General features: G+C 36.0%; 1 protein-coding gene across 1 annotated transcript in view; it reads right to left on the bottom strand.

The window, feature by feature from the left end:
• LOC126298983 (Bardet-Biedl syndrome 5 protein homolog) overlaps positions 1 to 15,446 on the bottom strand; it is a 60,615-nt gene that overhangs the window by 33,733 nt on the left and 11,436 nt on the right. The gene's annotated exons all lie outside the window — the stretch shown is intronic.

The following is a 15,446-nucleotide window of genomic DNA, read 5'->3' as shown; positions in this document are numbered from 1 at the left end:
TCATTTACATTACTGTTACCTGTGATTACAGAAAATTTATATACAAGTGGTTCTTCATCACTACCTGCTCTAGTGCAAGCCAAAACTGGAGCATTGCTTACTTTAAATGGTTTCATCCAGAATTAAAATCATCTCCTCCACTTCTGCTACTTGAATTTCTCCTACCATTTCCATGCCCATTCCAGCTATCCTCCACCCAACCATTTCTTGAATTTCTATTAGAATTAGTCCTATTCATCCTATTTACCTGAAATTCTCTCCCTGATTGATTATTGTCATCAAAATTCCTCCTACAATCTTCCACTGAGGCCTTCACCCTCTCCACTTTATCAACACAATTCAAGAAATCACTAATATTACCTCTAGGGGTAGGTACAGGCAATCCTCTAACTTTCTGAGGCAACTAAGTTTCTAAATCCATAATTATTGATTCACTACCTAGCTCTTTGTCCAAATATTTCAGTTTGTTAGACAGAAACCTTTCACAGTACCCTCCCTAGAGTCAAATTTCTCTCCTCCCCAAAATCCATTCAAAAATCTCTGCTGCTTCTCTTTGGACCAATATTCATCTAAAAACGCTTCCTCAAAGCTGTGCCATGAAGTGCAACTATCAGCTACCTGGGCTGCATGTCCATAAGCACTTACTTTCAAAAATCCTCTCACAAATGACATTTTCTCTTTGTCATTTCATGTTTTGGGGAAATCATTAAATTCTCTAATGAAATCAAGTGGATGCACTTCTTCATATGATTCAAAAGTATTAAATTTCTTACAGTTAACAAATGAAGGACTGCTTGGGATGCTGCATACTCTATGCAGTAGATTTTTTACCTCTTACACCTTTTTCTTCATTTCAGCCAATGTTGAGTCTATATTTTTATTTACTTTTACCAGTTTTTCCTCTACCACTAATGTACACAAGGCTTCTACCTCCATTTCTAAATCACTTTTAATATTTTTATTTATATATCTTTATTCATCCTGTAAATCGTGTTTAGGTACATATTTTGTGCACACGATGTAGGACAAGTCAGGCAGGTACAGTATATACATCATACACATTGTTATTTTGAAAAGATAAATAATTAAAAATTATTCAGTACATGTCGAATACTGATGACAAAAGTAATATAATTGAAATAAAATGATAGATTGGTTTAGAATATTTGAGCAGTTACACTATACTTTTATGGTGCTCTAAAAACTCAGAAAGAGAATAGAAGCAGTGGTGAAGCAAGTAGTCTTTCACAGTTTCACTTCTATCCTGTACTATTTTCTTTTTCTTTTCATCAAAATCTTTCCATACTGCCTCAACCTTCTTATTTAATTCTGAAAGGCTACAGCTACCTACCTTAATTTCCTTTTTAATTTCTTTCTTCAGTTCATCTTCTAAGCTAGCCATGTCAGTTTTAATACAACTAATGTCTACTTTCATACTACTAATGTTTCCTTTCATACTATTTTCCACCCTACTAATCTCTTTTTTCATACTACTAATGTCTTTTTTCGAACTCATATTACTCAAACTACTCATAATTTGCCTTAACATTACTACCACTTTTCTGTCTGCCATAAACTTTGCCCTTGCTGACTTTTGCTGATAGATTCGTCCTACTTAATCATAATGATCTCATCCACTTCAGTACTGTTTTCGACCATGTTGCTCACATCACCATACTATGTATATGACACTTATCATTCCATTTACAGCAGAACTTCCATCCCTATCATCCAAAGTTACATTCATGTATGATTTATAGGCACTATCATCTACAGAACCAGTTCCCATTAAGTCCTTCTGTTCATTTAAAAGCTTAACCTCCACAGCTTTGTTATCAACATACTGCTACCACAGTTCACTGTTGATTGTCTATCTAACCACACAGTTCACAGTTCTTGCAGAATAAAACGGTACATGTTGAATAGACACTGTGATTGTTTTAACACATGGCCTAATTGTGTTACACTACTTTCACAGTTAAGTTGATGCATTGTTGAAAAGTAATTACATATATAAAACTAAGCACAAAATTATATCTGGTGTTATATTCTTTAAAACTGAGGGCCAACCATTTTCTTTTATTACGAAAATGCAGATTATACTCACGTATGTTAATGGTAATTAGTCAGACATGAAAAAATGATTTTTAAGGAGACACATGGCAAAACAAGGGGGGAAGTAAAAATATCCCAGCTTGTTTGTCGCATCTGGATTGGATGGTGCACAAACAATTTGACTGTGTAAAAATTGGGTCTTTGTATGGGCACTGATGACCACACAGTTTAGTGCCCCACAAACCGAACATCATCATCACAACGTTGTTTGGAAAACCCACATCCTAAAAATAATGAGTCATCTTAGTTCAGAAAAATCTGTAGGAGTTGTGATTCAAGAATGGGGAAACTAATGTATTTTGGATACTTTCATTCTTGTGAAAAATCATTCACCCCTGCACAGAGTCCTTCTGAAACTGTCGATCTTCTTCTCACAGAAATGTGCAGGAGATTTTTCTATTTTTAATGTTTGAATTACATGAAGAAACATCTAGTAAAAGAAAAATGTATGTCCTAAAAATATGAAGTCATTGCAATGGAATATATCAAAGCTTATATGAAGCAAGAATAAATTTACATTAAAAATGGTAAACTGTTATATAGCCATACCACAAAATAACATAAAGAATCATCCCCCCTCCCCTCCCTCCCATAGAATTACAGTAACTTTACTTAACATTAATAATACAGTGCTATTTTTACACATTTTATTGAACAGCACAGCTGTTTTTGTAAATTACACAGTAGGAAACACTGCAACCAACACAAGGATTTTTGAAGTGATTTTTTTGTACCATAAGTAGTTTCTGACCTGAGCCCATTGTCAGATGGTAGTGTTGATTTCTCTGCAAGTTTTACATTTGTGTACTAAAATATAACAAAGTTTTTGTGATGCATAGTTTACAAAAGGTTTTACCTTTGCATCCTAAAATAGGATAAAACTTTTATGATTACATAGTTTTTCATGTGTATATGCTTGTTCTGTACACTGTACTTGCCTCCTGGAAAGCCTTCCTTTATATGTTATAAAAGAGGTTGGATTTTTATTATTTATTTTTTTAAAGGAAAATCCAACCTCTGTCTTACAATATGTAAAGAAGCATGTTCCAGGAAGTAAGTACAATGTATAGAACACATATGTGTGAAAAACAATTTAATCATAAAACCTTTGTTATATTTTAGGACAAAAATGTAAAACTTGCAACGAAGTCAATGCTACCATCTGACAAAGGCTTTTCACCTGAAACTAATAATGGTACAATAAAATCATTTAAAACTGAACTTGTGACTGTCTATAGAGTATTTCCTACAATATAATATGGTGCTACCTAATGGTGCATACAAAAGGTGGGGTCATGACATTCACCTCCCCCCCCCCCTTTTACTAAAAGAATTTATATTCTTACCTACATCCATTTCCAAATTTCTCAGGTAACTATTTAAAAATAAAGCAGCATCAATACTTGAAGTCTCTAAAATGGCAAGGAATCTAGAAAATTACATAAAAGGCTCACGTGGATGACCTTGTAGGAAGGGAACAGAGATTACTGTTAAATAAGCACCCTGACTTTTGTTTTGTGTTAATTATGACAGTGTTAAACTTGTGAGGATATCTTGCTGTTATAGCTTTTTAATGAACTGTATATCTAAAATTTTCAGATGAATGCATTACAAACTATGTATTTTCTGAACTGTAATTCCTAGGAGGTTATATTACCTTAATGTGCTGAGTAGTAATGTAAGCTTACTAGTAAACATTTTACTCTTATTGTTATTAAAATCCTAGGTGTCTGTGGTGAGTAACAAGTAATTATAAGAATATCTTATATTTAGGGGATGGGAGTCAGTATAAAAACCATCACGCCTCCCTCCCCACCACAACCACACCCTAAATCTGTCCCAGGCTACCTGTGAGTTCTGTAGTTGTCTTACATAAAGTATGAGAACAATAAAAGGGCCACATAAACATCTACAAAGATGTATAGGGCTTAACATTTACACAAATATTGTAAATTTTTTTACCATATATCAGATACTTAAATACAGGATAAGGTTGTGTATCGAATATTAACAAACTTTTGCCTGTGTATGAGGTCTTCACTAGAAATTAGCATGCTCAATCATTGGCATATTATATCCTTATATGAAGAAATAAACATCAGGATATTATCTCTGTCATTTATACTCATTTAATTTTAGCCTATATTCTTGAAAGTTAATAAACAAAAGAAAGTTTTCTGATGAAATGTAATGACACCCATGTTTTGACATGCAAATATCTAAAGATAGGACAACACTTGAGTTATTTAGATCATAACCAAATCTTACATAAGGAACCAAAAAACCATAAAAACCATTACAGAGCACAAAATGAAACATAATTTGACAAAATATCTAACGTGAAAAGTTATATAATCCTGAAAAGTCATTAAATTTGGAAAATCTGCTAACCAAGCCATTCTTGTACATTCAACTTTCCAAATGCCAAAAAGACTTGCCTGTCCACCTGTCACAAGTAACACTTCTGGGAAAAACAATATCACAAGAAATGACTTAGATGGAGCCCACACAGCGATCAGATTTCAGTAAGTTTTTTGTATTTACAGTATGTAAAGTTCAAAAGATAAATATACTTCTTCCAAAACAGTTTGATGCAATACTAAAAAATACTTGAGGAAATGACTTTACAGTTTTCCTAACATTTTTAATCAAGATATGCTACACAAAGCTGCCGTTCTTTTGACAAACAGTGTGGTTATGTAGTAGAGTGTTCATGTGAGATGCAGGTGGCCTCTGTTCAAATCCTTTCAGAATCAAACTCTTAAACAAAGGAGTCATTGTATGATAATTTGTCTGAAGCATAAAACACAAAAAGACAAAAATAAGCATTTTAAATTTTTTTAAATTATTAAATATTGATTAATATTCTTTTACAAAAATTGGTAATTAAGAATTTTTGTGTGCAACGAAAACTGGATTTTCATGTGAACTATATAAATAGAAATAAGGAGATGTGTATTTTTGATACAAATGATGTTTTGGTGTGTTAATATGCATATATCTGATAGATTTTACATTTACATTACTTAGGTATTGAAACTGAAAGAAAAATGGAAAAAATAATGATTGAAATCAGACAACCTAATGGTTACCAGTCTTATGCACTTTATGTATTCTATTCTTAAATGCTCATAGAACATGTACCTGTTTTTAAAAACTTGATTCCACCTTGAATCAAACCCACACTGTTACTCATTTTGCAAGCACTCAACCACGGAGACACATTGCTCATTAAAAATGTTTACCTTACTGTAACATATTACACCTGGTTGGAAAACTTCAAAGTCATTTTTCTTGAGAATTTTTGAGAGCTGCATCAAATTGCTTTTGGAGGGATATATTAGAGTTCTGAACTTCCCTTATAATGAATATAAAAAGTTACAAAACTTTGATCACAATGAGGTCCCCTGGTTAGACAAAATCAATGGTAGTGCTAAAGAAGGATAATTATTCAGATATCATTTCCTGTAATCTTGGCTGTGAAACAGGGATGGATTCTGATTAATAAACTGAAAAGTTATGCTATTAATCAAGTAGCCATCACCTTCATTTTTATATATAGTTTCACTTTAATAAGAAACAGAAGAATATAACATTATAAGAGTGTGCCACAATGAGGCAACATACAATTTCAGTATGAAATGGTATTCTACTGTATGCCATTGTCACTGAGGAATAATTTGTCACAATGTAAGTGAAACACTGAGGATGAAATTTCTTATTCTGTATATACATTATAAGCTAAAATAGCAGCAGAAGATTAATTACCTAAGAACAGAACTGTGTACCATTTGAAAGCAGAATGCAAAGTAAAGATACATTTCTGGGAATGTAGCTTTACAGCCTAGCAACCATTGTGGTCTTCTGTATATTTATTAGAAATAGGAGAAAGCTGCTGTATTACAATTGGGACATGAAACAAGCTGTTAACATGTGAGTCAAGTGAAACCATGGCATGGCTTGTCATGAGCGTGTTTGTGTGCAGACAACCTGAAGGTTTTTTTTGTCAGTTATATGAATGTCAGGAATTGATTTTCTTTTGTTTGACTACTCCATCAATGACACTGCAAGTGATTTGCTGCACAGTGATCTGATAATCAATCCTTACATTCATCATTTGCTGATGGAAAGCTCTGTAATCAAAATACTGGGCACGGCTCTTTATATTTTCAGTGACCGTATTCTTCTCTAAATTGAGGAACCCAGCAAACACCATTGGGACATACTCATGTGAAAAGGATAGAACCTGCATGACCATAGAAATCGTTTAGGTAAATTGAAGGTAGATTTGAGGAGAAAGGAAAGGGAAGGGAAGTGGTTACTGATGTCTGCTGCATCAGGACATTAGGCAGAATCAGCCATGAAGAGTGAAAATGTGTAGTGGATCTGGATTCGAACCCAGGATCTGCTCATTACTAGGCAGATGTGTTAGCCATTGCATCATCTGGTAACAGTGTTATTGCAACTGTGTGGGCTATCTCAGCACACTTCACGGCCGATCCACATTCCCATGAGTGCCAACTATCCACAGTCTCTGTTCATTTCCTCCATGTTTGCTACTTTGAGATTCCCTCAGGAGGCTGGATGTACCTATGCATCTGCATTGAAGGAGCTGGATCTGTTGCCCATCTAGGAGAATTAATTATATGAATGCATGGTGTCTGTTCTTTAGGACACTGAGGTTAGGTGGCACTTGATGGGAATGTGGATTGGCTGCGAGGCATTCCAAGTAAGTAATATCTCATTGCAGTTAACATGAGTAATCTATTTCCTTTCTCACCACCTCCACCTTCAATTTATGTACAGGGTGAGTCACTAACTATTGTCACCAAGAATATCTCTGAAAGTATGAGGAGCTGTAAAGTTTGTGGTACAGAAGTTGCAGGGGACAAAGGGGGCCTTAATATGATGTTGGTTTTTTGTTGGTAGTTGGGGTCATGTCAGAATATGAATGTCAGTGTTGTTTCTTTAAATGGGATGCTATAGTTTGGTACTTATTTTCTGATAGGGGCTATTGAGATGAATCCAATGATGTGTAACAGCAAGGTATTTGAAGGTCAATGAAGGTCACAAAAGTGGCATGAACATTCATTAGAGAAGGTGTTTGAAGTGATGACCATTGGAATCAACGCAGTGCTACAATCTTCTTATCATGGATTGAGTGGTGTTCCTTATCACATTGGCACTTATCGAAGCACATGCTCTGACAATTTTCTCTCTGTAGTTGGAATGTCTTTATAAACAATGTCTTTTACAAATGTTCATAAGAAAAAATCCAGAGGCATCAAGTCTGGTGAATGAGCCTGCCATGACACATCTCCTCCGCATCCAATCCAACGATTTGGGAATAGTCTCTGCAACTTATTCCTAGCCATCAGCGAAAAATGTGCTGGACACACACCATATTGATACAACATACTGTTCCTTGTTTGTAAAGGTATTTCTTCCAATAACAGACCTAATGTTTCTTGCAGGAATGTGGTGTACTTACTACCATTAAGATTTCCTTCGATGAAATGGGGCTTTATAATTCTGTCCTCCAGAATCCAACACCATACTTTCAATGACCACAGTTTTGTGGTGTGCAATTTGCCACAGCCGACATGGATTTTCAGTGGCCCAATAATGCACTATGCAGATTAACATTTTCATGCTTCATAATTGTAGCCTTGGCAGTAAATAAAATCAAATTAATAACTGTGCAATCTCTCTGAATCTGAAGTTGAGCCCATCGGCAGAATTCAATGTGACACATACAATCCGTTAATTCTTGGTGGAGACTGATATGGTAAGCATGATATTTATGGCAATGGAGAACACAAATGAGAAGCCTATCGAATTGTTCTTGGAAGGAATACATCATTCACATTTGCTTGATTCAATGATACTAGTCTTACTATTCCTATTAGTGTTGTATTGCAAAACCATCGATTGGTGTTTACATGTCAATGGCACGTTAGATGGATATGCCATATTTGGCGAATATTTACTATTTGCCCGATATACGAGGGAGAATTGTCAGAGTATGTGCTTTGATAGGTGTCAGTGTGATAAGGAATACCACTCAATCCATGATAAGAAGATTGGAACACTGCATTGATACTAATGGTCATCACTTCAAACACCTTCTGTAAATGGGAGTTGATGCCACCTTTTTGACCTTCACTGGTCTTCAAAGACCTTACTGTTTGTTACACATCATTGGATTCATCTCAATAGCTGCTATCAGAAAATATATACCAAACTATAGCATCCCATTCAAAAAAAACATGCAACATTTGTCCCACAAACATTTCAGCTACTATCATACTTTCGGAGTTATTCTAGGTGACAATAGTTAGTGACTCACCCTGTTTGATGTATCAGAGCTGTGGATTCCAGGTGGAGTCTGTTCTTTCAGACATGTCATCTTACATAAACTGAAGGTTGCTGATAAGTGGGATATTCGATTTCTATGGTCACACAGGTTCTAGCCTTTTAATATGAGTTTGTGCTAAGGATGTTTGCTGAGTTCCTCAATTTAGAGAAGAATACAGTCACTGACAACGTAAAGTGCCATGATCAACATTTTGGATACAGAGCTTTCCATCAGAACAACCGAGCGACGTGGCGCAGTGGTTAGCACACTGGACTTGCATTCGGGAGGACGACGGTTCAATCCCATCTCCTGCCATCCTGGTTTAAGTTTTCCGTGATTTCCCTAAATCGTTTCAGGCAAATGCCGGGATGGTTCTTTTAAAAGGGCACGGCTGATTTCCTTCCCAATCCTTCCCTAACCCGAGCTTGTGGTTCGTCTCTAATGACCTTGTTGTCGACGGGACGTTAAACTCTAACCGCCACCACCACCACCACCACCATCAGAACATAAATGTAATTATAGATTATCAAATCACTGTGCAGAAAATCACTTGCAATTTCAATGATGGTGGCACCATGTGAATACATTGACGACCACATTAGGTGATGTGCCTTTTTGGCAATTGGTGAACCACTCAGGCAGATGTGCGGTACTTTCATGTGGGAGATGTTTGAGACTAAATGGTACCTGTCATATATCTGCCATCATCACCTGCTGGTGAATATTATACTATTACACTATGCTGTTATGTGCACACATTGTTTGTCTGCATGTCTCAGAATGTGACCTATACATTTCAGAAGACAACGCACTACCAGAGTGCTTCCAAATAGTGTCAGAATGGATTGATGAAAAGTAGCAGTGTGGCCATCCAACACATCTCATATCAGTCCTAGTGTTCCGCCTGAGTTTCCATTGAATGAACTGTGTGTATTTTAGCTTATCAATGATATGGAGAGGGGATGCCATTTTCCCTTCCATTACTGATGTTGGGAGCAAAATGTAAAAATTAATCAAGAATTTTAGATTAGTGTGTTTTGTATTTGGAAGTATCACTCATGACTGTAACTTGAAGTGAAACATTGCAAGTTTTATTGTGTGATTTAACTCCCTGTTGTACAGTGCAATTTGCTTTTGCAGCAGTGTCGTTAGACAAAATAAACTATTCTTTTGGCAATAGATAGCCATGGTAATATTAGTATCTTATATTTAGTTCATATATCTACTAAAGACTATATAACACAGAAATGTTGTCTGATCCTTGATGAAGTGGGTAGATTTCGTTCCACATCCTTGTGGTTCATCACTATTTGGATTCATGGAATTTGAAATAAATAAAAATTTATAAATACTTTTGTTATTGCTGAGATATACCATGTTTTATTTTTTATCCCACAGGGTTATCCTGAATAAAGGAATCTAAATTCTACAGGAATATGAATGAACAACTGATTGAATTAATGGTTTGGTGTAAACAAAGTACTTTTGTTAGGTATGGTGACAAAAGCATGTGTACGAGAATTGCATACAACGATGTAGTCAGAACAGATTTCTGTCACCATGGATCTTTTTATTGTTGTCAGAACTACAAAAATTCAGTTCTGTCAAGCATTTGGACAGCTTTGTTGCCAGTGTTTCTTGCATTTTATTAAATATAATGCCAAGTTTTATTTCACTAATTATATTACCAGTTTCAGCAACAACCCACATACATTACCAGGAGTAAAGCCACCAAAATGCAACTGTTATTTTTGACTGAAGAGCAGCAAATGTTATGGTCCATTTAGGGCTTAGACTGTCCAACAGTTAACATCAATTTTAATCAAGTAGGGCATATCTGTAAAAAAGTGAATTCTTTCCCTCAAAGGAGAATAGAATAATTCGCATTTCTTTATGATAAGGTTCATAACAAAAATGAAGGAAATGAATGCATCAGAAGTTCCAGTAGCTAGATGCTCAGATGACCCAGTTTCATCATCAAACAGAGTTAAGTCAATGGTTACATATACTTCAGAAGAAATTGCAATCGAAGAAGAAAAGGCAGCAGTTCCACCCTTTGAACCTACAGAAGCACTGCTTGTGCACCAGCCTATGTGCAGTTCATCAAAAATATCGTCATAAGCAGAAAGGTCAGCTGGAACAGCAGTAAGACCCCTGGAACCCACAGTAACAGCAGTCTTATCCCCACCTACAATCAAGTCAATAGCTTCATCATCTTCAAAGGAAATGACAGCATCAGCTCAAGGTAAATCAACAAGCCAGTCAACACCTTCATCATCTTCAGTAATGAAGGCAGCATGTACTGAGAAAAATCAACATCTTCTCAGACAACAGCAGGTAAACGTAAAGTTGTGCATCCTCCTCATTTGAAGGATTCTTTAACCAAATGTAAAGTTGTGTGTCCTCCTCATTTGAAGGATTTTTAACCACAGGCTTGAAAAAGAAGAAACCACCAAAAGAGGTAATAACCCAAACACCTTCCCCATTTTTCATCAAAACGTAAGGGGAATAAGAAGCAAACTAGATCAATTAGAAGTTAACATAAATGACAAAACTTTATGAACATCAGATCTTACGTTTCTCAGAACACCAGATTAGAGAAAGAATTGAAATGTTACTTATACAGGGTGGTCCATTGATTGTGACTGGGCCAAATATCTCACGAAATAAGCGTCAAACGTAAAAACTACAACAAACGAAACTTGTCTAGCTTGAAGAAGGAAACCAGATGGCGCTATGGCTGGCCCGCTAGATGACATTGCCACAGGTCAAATGGATATCAACTGCATTTTTTAAAATAGGAACCCCCATTTTTATTACATATTCTTGTAGTACATAAGGGAATATGAATGTTTTAGTTGTACCACTTTTTTCGCTTTGTGATAGATGGTGCTGTAATAATCACAAACACATGGCTTACAATTTTAGATGAACAGTAGGTAACAGGTAGGATTTTTAAATTAAAATACAGAACATAGGTATGTTTGAACATTTTATTTTGGTTGTTCCAATGTGATACAAGTACCTTTGTGAACTTATCATTTCTGAGAATGCTTGCTGTTACAGCATGATTACCTGTAAATAACACATTAATGCAATAAATGCTCAAAAAGATGTCCAACAACCTCAATGCATTTGGCAATACATGTAAAGACATTCCTCTCAACAGCGAGTAGGTTGCCTTCCGTAATATTCACACGTGCATTGACAATGCACTGACGCATGTTGTCAGGCATTGTCGGTGGATCACGATAGCAAATATTCTTCAACTTTCCCCACAGAAAGAAATCCGGGGACGTCATATCCGTTGAACATGTGGGCCATGGTATGGTGCTTCGACGACCAATCTGCCTGTCATGAAATATGCTATTCACTACTGCTTCAACCACACGCAAGCTCTGTGCTGGACATCCATCATGCTGGAAGTTCATTACCACTATCATGCAGTGAAACATCTTGTAGTAACATTGGTAGGAAATCAGCATCCACTGCACCATTTACATTGTCATTGATAAAATGGGGTCCAATTACCCTTCCTCCCATAATGCCACCCCATACATTAACACCCCAAGATTGCTGATGTTCCACTTGTCGCAGCCATTGTGGATTTCCTGTTGACCAATAGTGTATATTATGCCAGTTTACGTTACCGCTGTTGGTGAATGACGCTTCGTCGCTAAATAGAACGCGTGCAAAAAATCTGTCATCATGCTGTAAGTTCTCTTGTGCCCAATGTCAGAACTGTACACGACTTTCAAAGTCATCATCAGGCAATTCCTGGTGCATAGAAATATGGTACGGGGGCAATCAATGTTGATGTAGCATTCTCGACACTGACGTTTTTGAGATTCTCGATTCTTGTGCAGTTTGTCTGCTTATGTTGTGCAGATTAGCCGCGACAGCAGCTAAAACACCTACTTGGGCATCATCATTTGTTGCAGGTCATGGTTGACATTTCAGATGTGGCTGGACACTTCCTGTTTCCTTAAATAACGTAACTATCCGGCAAACGGTCCAGACACTTGGATGATGTTGTCCAGGATACCGAGTAGCTTACATAGCACATGCCCGTTGGGCATTTTGACCACTATAGCCATACATCAACCTGAAATTGACCTTTTCCGCAGTTGGTAAATGGTCCATTTTAACACGGGTAATGTATCATGAAGCAAATACCGTCCACACTGGCAGAATGTTACATGATACCACGTACTTATACGTTTGTGACTACTACAGTGCCATCTCTCACAAAGCGAAAAAAGTGGTCCAACTAAAACATTCATATCTCTTTACGTACTACACGAAAAGGTAATACAAAATGTGGGTTCCTATTTTTAAAAATGCAGTTGATATCCGTTTGACCTATGGCAGCGCCATCTAGTGGGACAACCATAGTGCCATCTGGTTTCCCCCTACAACCTAGATAGAGTTCGTTCTTTGTAGTTTTTTCGTTTGATGCTTATTTCGTGACATATTTGGCCTGGTCACTATGACTGGACCACCCTGTAGACAGTTACAGCCTTGCCACCTACTACTGTGGAGATAGCATGGGAAATGGTGGAGTAGCTATTTTCATTAAAAGTAACTTAATTTTATATATGTAGATGTAAGGAAATATTGCACTGACCAACAGTTTGAAGTATGTGCAGTAGAAGTGACATTAAATGGTTGAAAATTATTAGTGGTTACAGTCTACAGGGCACCAGGAACCAATTTCATAGTCTTTATGGTGCAGTTAGAACTTTTTTAAAAAATAATAACATTATCTTACTTGGGAACTTTAATGTCAACTTTGTAATCAAATGCAACAACAAAATAGAGCTCCAGAATTTGCAGAGTTCCTACAATCTTACATCAGTAGTTGACTTTCCTACTAGGATCACTCCTCACTGTCAATCTCTGATAGACAATATCTTTTTAGATGTACGTTTATACCAGAACTTCATTGTCATCCCAATCTTAAATGGCATACCAGACCATGATGGACAACTCCTCCCTCTACATGACTATAGACCTCTCAAGAAAACAGTCCCATCCTGCAAGGCAATCAGACTTATGAACAAAGAGTCCCTGGAAATTTTTAACCATGAGCTGCAGCATGAAGACTGGAATTCAGTGCACAGGGTAGATTATGTTGATACAAAGTTTAACATATTCATAAACGAATTCCTATCCTGCTTTGAAGAAGCTTTTCATAAAAAGATCCATAAAGAAGCCATGGATCACAAAGGGTATTAGAGTCTCTTGCAAATGTAAGAGGAAACTTTATATTGCAACCAGAGGGTCCAGGGACAGAGAATTTATAATCCATGATAATATGTATTGTAAAATCCTGAAGAAGGTTATTCAGACATCAAAAGCACTGTATTATGTAAAAGAAATTGATAACTACAATAATAAAATGAAGACTGTCTGGCAAATAGTTAGCAAGGAGACAGGGAACAATAAAAAATGACTTGTAGAAAACTTCAAAATTAAACACAAAGGGAATCTTGTGTAAAATCCTGAGATCACAGACTTTGTACAAAATGCTGTCCCTAAGATAATCATTCAAATGCATATTAGACCTATTACAGTATCAGAAACAGAAAGAAAAATTGTCTCCATGAAAACCAAGAACTCCTGTGGAGTAGTCAATATTTCTACAAATTGTTAAAACAGTAATGTACTTCTGTATGCTGTATACCGTGTCATATTTTCAATGCCTCTTTGCAACAAGGAATTGTTCCTGATAGACTAATGTATGCTAACATGAAGGCACTCTTTAAGAAAGAGGAGAAAACTGATGATACAAATTTCAGACCAATATCTCTCCTGGCTGTGTTTTCAAAGGTACTAGAAAAATTTATGTATGCTAGAATTTTAGAACACCTATACAAATTCAATACCCTTAACAAACATCAGTTTGGTTTCTGGAAAGGTCTGTCAGCTGCACAAGCTATATATGGCTTTATAGATAAGGTTTTGGAATCTCTAAATGAGAAAATGGTGACAACAGGGTTATTTTGTTATTTATCTCAAGGCTTTGACACTGTGAATTACCAAATACTATTACTGAAGGCAGACCATCTAGGAATAAGTGGTGTGGCAAACAACTGGCTTCAACCATACCTGACAGATAGGAAACAGAAAGTAGCCTTAGATAAGTCACACAATTTGTGTGGTGGAATGATTTCATCAGAATGGACAGACATAAATTGTGGAGTTCCTGGGCCTTTACTGTGAAATAGGCATCAAATCTACATTCAAAGAGCTTCTCAGGCAATTTCTTTTAGCCATGCCTTTTTACAGTTTGGAAGAGTTTATGAAACACAGTGAGGAACTGCCTTAACACAAAATAAGATGTATTAGCATATAAATTGAACATTAAACTGTACATTCTTGCCACATATGTAACTCTTTTAGTGTTAATTGCTTATATTTAACTCTCTGGGTTATATGACCTTTTCATATTTAATTTACTATGTTTTATACTTTGTAATCTGTAGGCCAAAGGTTTCTCATTTCATCATATTGTGTTATGTATCATTATAGTAGTTACGTAACTTTCTAATCTTTACGTGTGAACATAGTGTATAAGTACTTGTCACTGGCAATGTAAAAACTGACACACACTACAGCCATGTGAAATTATCACAGTTGGATCCATGGTGTAAGAAATAAAATAAATAATAAATAAATGATGCTGCAGTAATGGTTTGGAAAGTTCATAAGGAACTAAAGTATGCAGATTCATTATATTTTTGAATTTTTGTGCAATTTGGGAATTTCTGTAATATGTATATCCTAAGTCATCATTCAGTATCACAAATTTTCACAAGTATCAATCAGTTAGTGACATAACTTACCATTGTTGATAGTCTAGAACATGGTGCACTTATAGTAGCCTGGAAAAATATGAAGTATTAATTTGTGATATTATTAAGACGTTATGACAGTACAGATTATGCTTTTGATGTTCGGTGCTCCTCTT

This window comes from Schistocerca gregaria, chromosome X (assembly GCF_023897955.1).
Source record: "Schistocerca gregaria isolate iqSchGreg1 chromosome X, iqSchGreg1.2, whole genome shotgun sequence".
NCBI lineage: Eukaryota > Metazoa > Arthropoda > Insecta > Orthoptera > Acrididae > Schistocerca > Schistocerca gregaria.
Note: the sequence above shows the minus strand (reverse complement) of the source record. Positions and strands in the feature narration are given on the sequence as shown.